Below are 6,688 nucleotides of genomic sequence, written 5' to 3'. Positions count from 1 at the left end.
GCACACCACACGCTGGGACGCCTCCCATCACTTACTGTCATGACCACTTGCATGCCAGGCCGGGGGTTGAAACGCCACCCTCTGGGGAGTTTCATACAAATGAACACAACCAACACACAACTGTACATAACACAACGGCTGAAACAGGCACGTTTGCTAAGCCCAGAGGTTGGATTAGATGGTCTGAGACGCTTCCAGAGCCAACCTTTTCCGATTCTGTAATTCCAGGCTGTCAATGAAGCGATGGACCCTCGTCATGCTTCCCCCCTTAGATCACTAGGGCTCCGGGTTTCAGTTCCCACGGCTGTAGAATCAGGACGCTGCATCCTTTAAAGACACCATGGCATTTCACTCCACCAGCAAGTCACGGGGGAGAAGCCAGGCACTCGGGTTAATCTAATATTCTAGCTAAGTGAAAGTCCCTGCACATCCTATAAATTATCCTTTTTCAAAGAATTAGCCATCCAGAAAGAAGAAAGCTATCCTAAAACCCAGCCAGGGAACAGAACAATCTGCGACTGGTGACTCACACCTCTGACAGCTGTGAAAACCAGATCTTCGAGACCAGCAGAATAGAACTTGGGGAGGGGGTCCCCTCTCTGCCCAGGCAACGCGGGAATGCAGAACACCCCACCCATCACACGGCAGAGCGCCTGGTGCGCCCAGAGTGCGGATGCGGAGAGACGTGGGAGGAGAAAGAGCGGCCTGGGAGCGTGCCAAGCGGCCACGGGGATCGCAGAGGGTTGTGCTCTGAGGGCTACTCACAGCCGAGTTCAGTGACCCTTCCACTGGCTTCGCAACCTGACCAGCCACCCCGCTCCTTGGCGCTACCAGCCAAACCCGGGGCCTCCCTTCCTGGGCCTGGGAACGAGGCAGTGGCGGCGTTTCTCCAGCCGGCTTTCTGGTCCTGCCCGAGCTGCCCTCTGAGCTGGAGCCACGGGTGGGAGCCACTGAACGCCTCTTCTCACCATGGCAACCCCGGCTCAATGGCAGGGCAGACCCACCGCTGGGCCAATGCTGTCTGGGTTCCTAGGGCAACCAGGACGGGCCTGAGGGCTGAGGTGGCTGCGGCACAGGACTCTCTGGGAGTCAGACTCCAGGCTGGGAACCACCCGGCGAACTTGCCTCTGTGACTGCTGAGGGGTGAGCTCGGGCCTCCTCCCCACTGCACCTGATGAGGCTCCTCTTGTGTGAGTCCTACATATGGACGATCTACAGGAAGACGGCTTTTTATTTATTTATTTTACTTTTAAAAAATTATTTAAAAAATATTTTTGTTGATTTTAGAGAAGAAGAAAGAGGAAGAGAGAGATCGAAACATTGTACAGGAAGACGGCTTTTTATTTATTTATTTTACTTTAAAAAAATTATTTAAAAATATTTTTGTTGATTTTAGAGAAAAAGGAAGAGGAAGAGAGAGATCGAAACATTAATGATGATAGAGAATTATTGATTGGCTGCCTCCTGCACGCCCCCTGGGCACATAACCTCCTGGTTCATACGTGGACGTGCAACCACTGAGCCGTGCTGGTCGGGCAGGAACTGGCTTTTTAAAGAGGGACTTGCAGATTAAAAACCTGTGTCATATACAGTTCCCACAATGAGATACTCTCTCACATCCGCTAGGGTGGCTATGATAAAAAAGATGGGCAAGCCTGGGTGAGAATGTGAAGAAACTGGAACCTTCGTGCATCGCGGGTGGGAGTGTAAAGTGGTTCAGCTACTGTGGAAAACCGTCTGGCGGTTCCTCAAAAGTTACACATAGAATCACATGACGCAGCAATTTCCCCAGTGGGCACGTGCCCTGAGGAACGGGAGAAGGTGTTCACACAGAAACCTGCACAGCAATGTTCCCAGCAACACTAGCCACGGGGGCCAAAGGAGGAAACAGCCCGAATGCCCATCGATGGAGGAGGGGGTACACAAACGCGGTACATTCATGAAACGGAATACCAGTTAGTCACAAAAACGACGAGCTGCTGACGTGCCACCACGGGCACGGATCTGGGCAGCATGATGCTAAAGGGAAGAAGCCGGGCACATAGACCACACATTGTAGGATTCCGCTTATCGGAAATGTCCAGAGTGGGTGAATCCACAGAGACAGAAGGCAGATTAGTGGGTGCCAAGGGTCGGGGGAAGGAGGAATAGCAAGTGACTTAATTGGTATTCAGTTTCTTTTGGGGTTGATTAAAATGTTTGGAAATTAGAGAGTGGTGATGAATACACAACTTTGGGACTACACTAAAAACCCCTGAATTGTGTATCTTTTAAAAGGGGGGATGTTATGGTATGTGAATTATATCTCCATAAAAAGCAAATGTGAAAGTCTATGTAACACATGTGTAAAATGAACATCTGCAAAAGGGCAGGCATGGTCCAGGGAGGGAAGGGAGCTGCCCCGGGTGGCTCGGCAAGGAGCGCCAGGACAGGCTCGGACCATCCTCCTCCACCCTCCTGACTTTAGCGCTTCCCCGCTGCTCCTGGCTCTGGTCAGCCTGGGGGAGACAGGCGCTAAGGCCGCCCCTTTGGAAGGCTTTGCAAATCCACTCACCCCATCTGGTCCTCACACGCTCCCTGTGGAGGGAGGCCAGGTAGAGACCGTTCCATCCAACCCATGGGAAACCCGAAGCTGCAGAGGTTGCAAGATCACTCAAGGTCAGACCTTGGACGGCCAGGTCATGAGCACCTGCATTTCTACTGCACCATGAAGGTCTCATGATAGGAGAGATCTGGGACACATCCCATTTTGCTACATAAAAGAAAAAATCTACTTGCCCAGGAGACACTCAGACCACGGTGAGATGAGGGGGTTATATCCCTACATCCTGGCCTCCTCAAGCTTCCATAAAACCAGACATCACAGAAACAGGAGGTAAGCAGGGCAAGGAGGCTGTTAAAAAGAAATTCTTGCCCAGGCTGGTTTTGCTCAGTGGATAGAGCGTTGGCCTGCGGACTGAAGGGTCCTGGGTTCAATTCCAGTCAAGGGCACATGCCTGGATTGTGGGCTCAATCCCCAGTAGGGGACGTGCAGGAGGCAGCCAATCGGTGATTCTTTCTCATCATTGATGTTTCTATCTCCCCCTCTCCCTTCCTCTCTGAAATCAATAAAAATATATTTAAAAAAATAAAATAAAATAAAAAAATAAAAAGAAATTCTTCATGTCTTCTCCCTGACCAGGGCAAGTCTCTCCTGCTCCTAAGAATCAGCCACGCAGGCAAGGGAGAAGCCCTCACTGTGAGGACCACCGTTCCCAATTCTTCCAGCAGCTGCTGCAGCCCAGTCTTCAGCGCAGGTACTGGGCTAGGCCACCACCGAGGGACCCTCAGCTCCCCTGAGCCACACCACATGGTCCCGCTTGGTGACCCTGGGCCTTAACCTCTTTCGGTCTCAGCTGCCTCATGTATTCAGTGGGAATCACCTCCTGACCTGCCCATCTCTTCAGGACCCAGCCAAGGCAGGGTATGGAGGGATGGGGGAAGTTCTTGGACAACTGGAGGACCGGACACTTCTTGCTATTACTACTGCCACCTCTTTTAAAAACAATTTTATTTTTATTGATTTCAGAGAGGAAGGGAGAGGGAGAGAGAGATAGAAATATCAATGAGACAGAATCATTGATTGGCTGCCTCCTGCACATCCCCTCCTGGGGATCGAGCCCACAACCCGGGCATGTGCCCCAACTGGGAATAGAACCATGACACTTAACCACTGAACCACACCGGCCGGGCTACTACTACCACCTTTTGAGGGGATTTCTTTTTTCTTCAGAGATAGCACTGGCTTTGCCCCTCAGGGTAAGTCAGAGCAGGCCCAGGGGGTGGCTCTGAAATTCCTGGCACCTTCTGCCACACCGACTGCGGTGGGTGGCTCTCCAGGGCGATGTCTGGCAAGCCTCCTGTGTGGGGAGAAGCAGCAGGTGGAACACCGGTTTCCATCCTCCCACCGCCCAGGTCTATGCTAGGGTTGCCTCTCTGCAGAGAGCGTGGGGACGGGTGGGGGACAGAAGGACCGTGGGGCTGGCCCTAGCCGGGCAGCTACCTGGCCAGCAGCTCCTGGCAGATGGAGGCCCTTCAGCGACCTTGGCCGCAGCATATGCTTCCCTGGGCTTCCTGGCTGATAGAGCTGTCAAGCCTCAGCCTGGCTCCTCTACCTGCTCCCGAGGTTCCAGCTCTAGAGCATCATGGGAAGGGGGAGAAAACGGGGCCTCCATGTCTGCGGATTCCCCCTTTTTCCCAGATCTCTGTCCTGGTTCCTAGGATCCTTGAGTCGGTGCCCTCCCTGCTTTCACCCCAGGCACCAACAAGGGCTAACACACTCTCAGAATTCTAGAATGGGAAGCATCTTGGGTGGGCTCTGTCACAGTCCCTCACTGCAGGAGAGGAACGGAAACCTAGGGAGAGCGTGTGGTCTGTCTGGGGTCGCACAGCAAGTGGGTCAGAGCCTCGCTGGCACCACAGCACCACCCCTCACTCGCATCTGAATCTGGGCAAAAGCTCCACAAAATAAGAGCCAAGGGCAGCTTTCTGAGTAAAGAAGTTGGAGGCGAAGCCTAGAGCTAAGACGGGGAAGTCTCACCAACTTTAAGGCAGCTCGCAAATGACCGTAATAAAATACACATGGAGTCCGGGCCCGGGAAGAAGGGGGAACCACAGCCTGACCGCAGACACACATGGCACAATGACAAGGCTCAGATTTGACTCCGAGCTTCCTGGCCACCGACGCAAAAAGAGAAATTATGCCCAATCTTCTTGCTTTCCGGGTTAAGGGGGAATGGAAAGTGGACCGGTTCTTTAGGAGAAATAAAGCCCTCCCTAAAGTAAAAGCTAAAAGAAGTATTGTTGCATGGGATTTGCTGCAGGGGAAGAGGGGCTGGGTACACTTTATTCCTGTGGCCACACCAGTGACTAGTACACTATAGACCTTCATGCTGCTCCAGCCAGGTTGCCTATTGGGAACCTGCAAAGAGGGTCCTAAAATAGAGGAGAGATGACGCCCTCAGAGTTCACCCAGGTGGCCCTGTGTGTGCTGTGGCCTATATGTGCTGTGACCCTGTGTGTGCTGTGGCCTGTGTGTGCTGTGCCCCTGTGTGTGCTGTGACCCTGTGTGTGCTGTGGCCTGTGTGTGCTATGGCCTGTGTATGCTGTGGCCTGTGTGTGCTGTGGCCCTGTGTGTCTTATGGCCTGTGTGTGCTGTGACCCTGTGTGTGCTGTGGTCTATGTGTGCTGTGGTCTGTGTGTGCTGTGGCCTGTGTGTGCTGTGGCCCTGTGTGTGCTGTGGTCTGTGTGTGCTGTGGCCCTGTGTGTGCTGTGGCCTGTGTGTGCTGTGGCCTGTGTATGCTATGGCCTGTGTGTGCTGTGGCCCTTTGTGTCTTGTGGCCTGTGTGTGCTGTGGCCCTGTGTGTGCTGTGACCCTGTGTGTGCTGTGGCCCTGCGTGTGCTGTGACCCTGTGTGTGCTGTGGCCCTGCGTGTGCTGTGACCCTGTGTGTGCTGTGGCCCTGCGTGTGCTGTGACCCTGTGTGTGCTGTGGCCTGTGTGTGCTGTGGCCTGGTTATGCTATGGCCTGTGTGTGCTGTGGCCCTTTGTGTCTTGTGGCCTGTGTGTGCTGTGGCCCTGTGTCTGCTGTGACCCTGTGTGTGCTGTGGCCCTGCGTGTGCTGTGACCCTGTGTGTGCTGTGGCCTGTGTGTGCTGTGGCCTGGTTATGCTATGGCCTGTGTGTGCTGTGGCCCTTTGTGTCTTGTGGCCTGTGTGTGCTGTGGCCCTGTGTCTGCTGTGACCCTGTGTGTGCTGTGGCCCTGCGTGTGCTGTGACCCTGTGTGTGCTGTGGCCTGTGTGTGCTGTGGCCTGGTTATGCTATGGCCTGTGTGTGCTGTGGCCCTTTGTGTCTTGTGGCCTGTGTGTGCTGTGGCCCTGTGTCTGCTGTGACCCTGTGTGTGCTGTGGCCCTGCGTGTGCTGTGACCCTGTGTGTGCTGTGGCCTGTGTGTGCTGTGGCCTGGTTATGCTATGGCCTGTGTGTGCTGTGGCCCTTTGTGTCTTGTGGCCTGTGTGTGCTGTGGCCCTGTGTCTGCTGTGACCCTGTGTGTGCTGTGGCCCTGCGTGTGCTGTGACCCTGTGTGTGCTGTGCTTTGCGGACATGAGGGTGAGGACTGGTGGAACACAAGGGCACATGTGGCGATGTATCTGATCTTCCGGGACCACTGCCCCTACCCATGGAGACCACTCCTGGCTCAGCCTGAAATCAGAAAGCCTCTGTGTTCCTAGGAACCCAAAACAGGGAACCACATAAACTCACTCATTCATATTCTCTCACTCATCTCCTCTCTCTCATCATATTCATTTCCTCCTCGCCCTTCCCCTCCCCGACCTGGCATTTCATGACCATCTAGTTCAACTGCCACATTTTCTAAGCAGAACAGAGGACTTGCCAAAGGCCACAGTGTGAGCCACAGGAGCAGGGACAGGCTGAGAGCCAGCTGACTCCAGTCCCCCAACCACTCGGGGTGCGCTGCCCTGATGGAGCCAAGCCTCCTCTGCCTCCTTGAAGTTCCTGGGGGCTCTGCATGGAGATACGAGCCCAGCTCATCCGACCGTTTCCACTTTAGCCCAGGAGCCATGCAGACCCCTTGTCAGCACCTTCCCCTCCCCTCCCAGATCCTCTTTCTTCCTGCAGCTGCCAGAGTCTCCG

The sequence above is a fragment of the Myotis brandtii genome, unplaced genomic scaffold (genome assembly GCF_000412655.1).
Source record: "Myotis brandtii unplaced genomic scaffold, ASM41265v1 scaffold450, whole genome shotgun sequence".
Classification (NCBI taxonomy): Eukaryota; Metazoa; Chordata; class Mammalia; order Chiroptera; family Vespertilionidae; genus Myotis; species Myotis brandtii.
The sequence above is the reverse complement of the archived record's forward strand: the minus strand, read 5'-3'. Positions refer to the sequence as shown.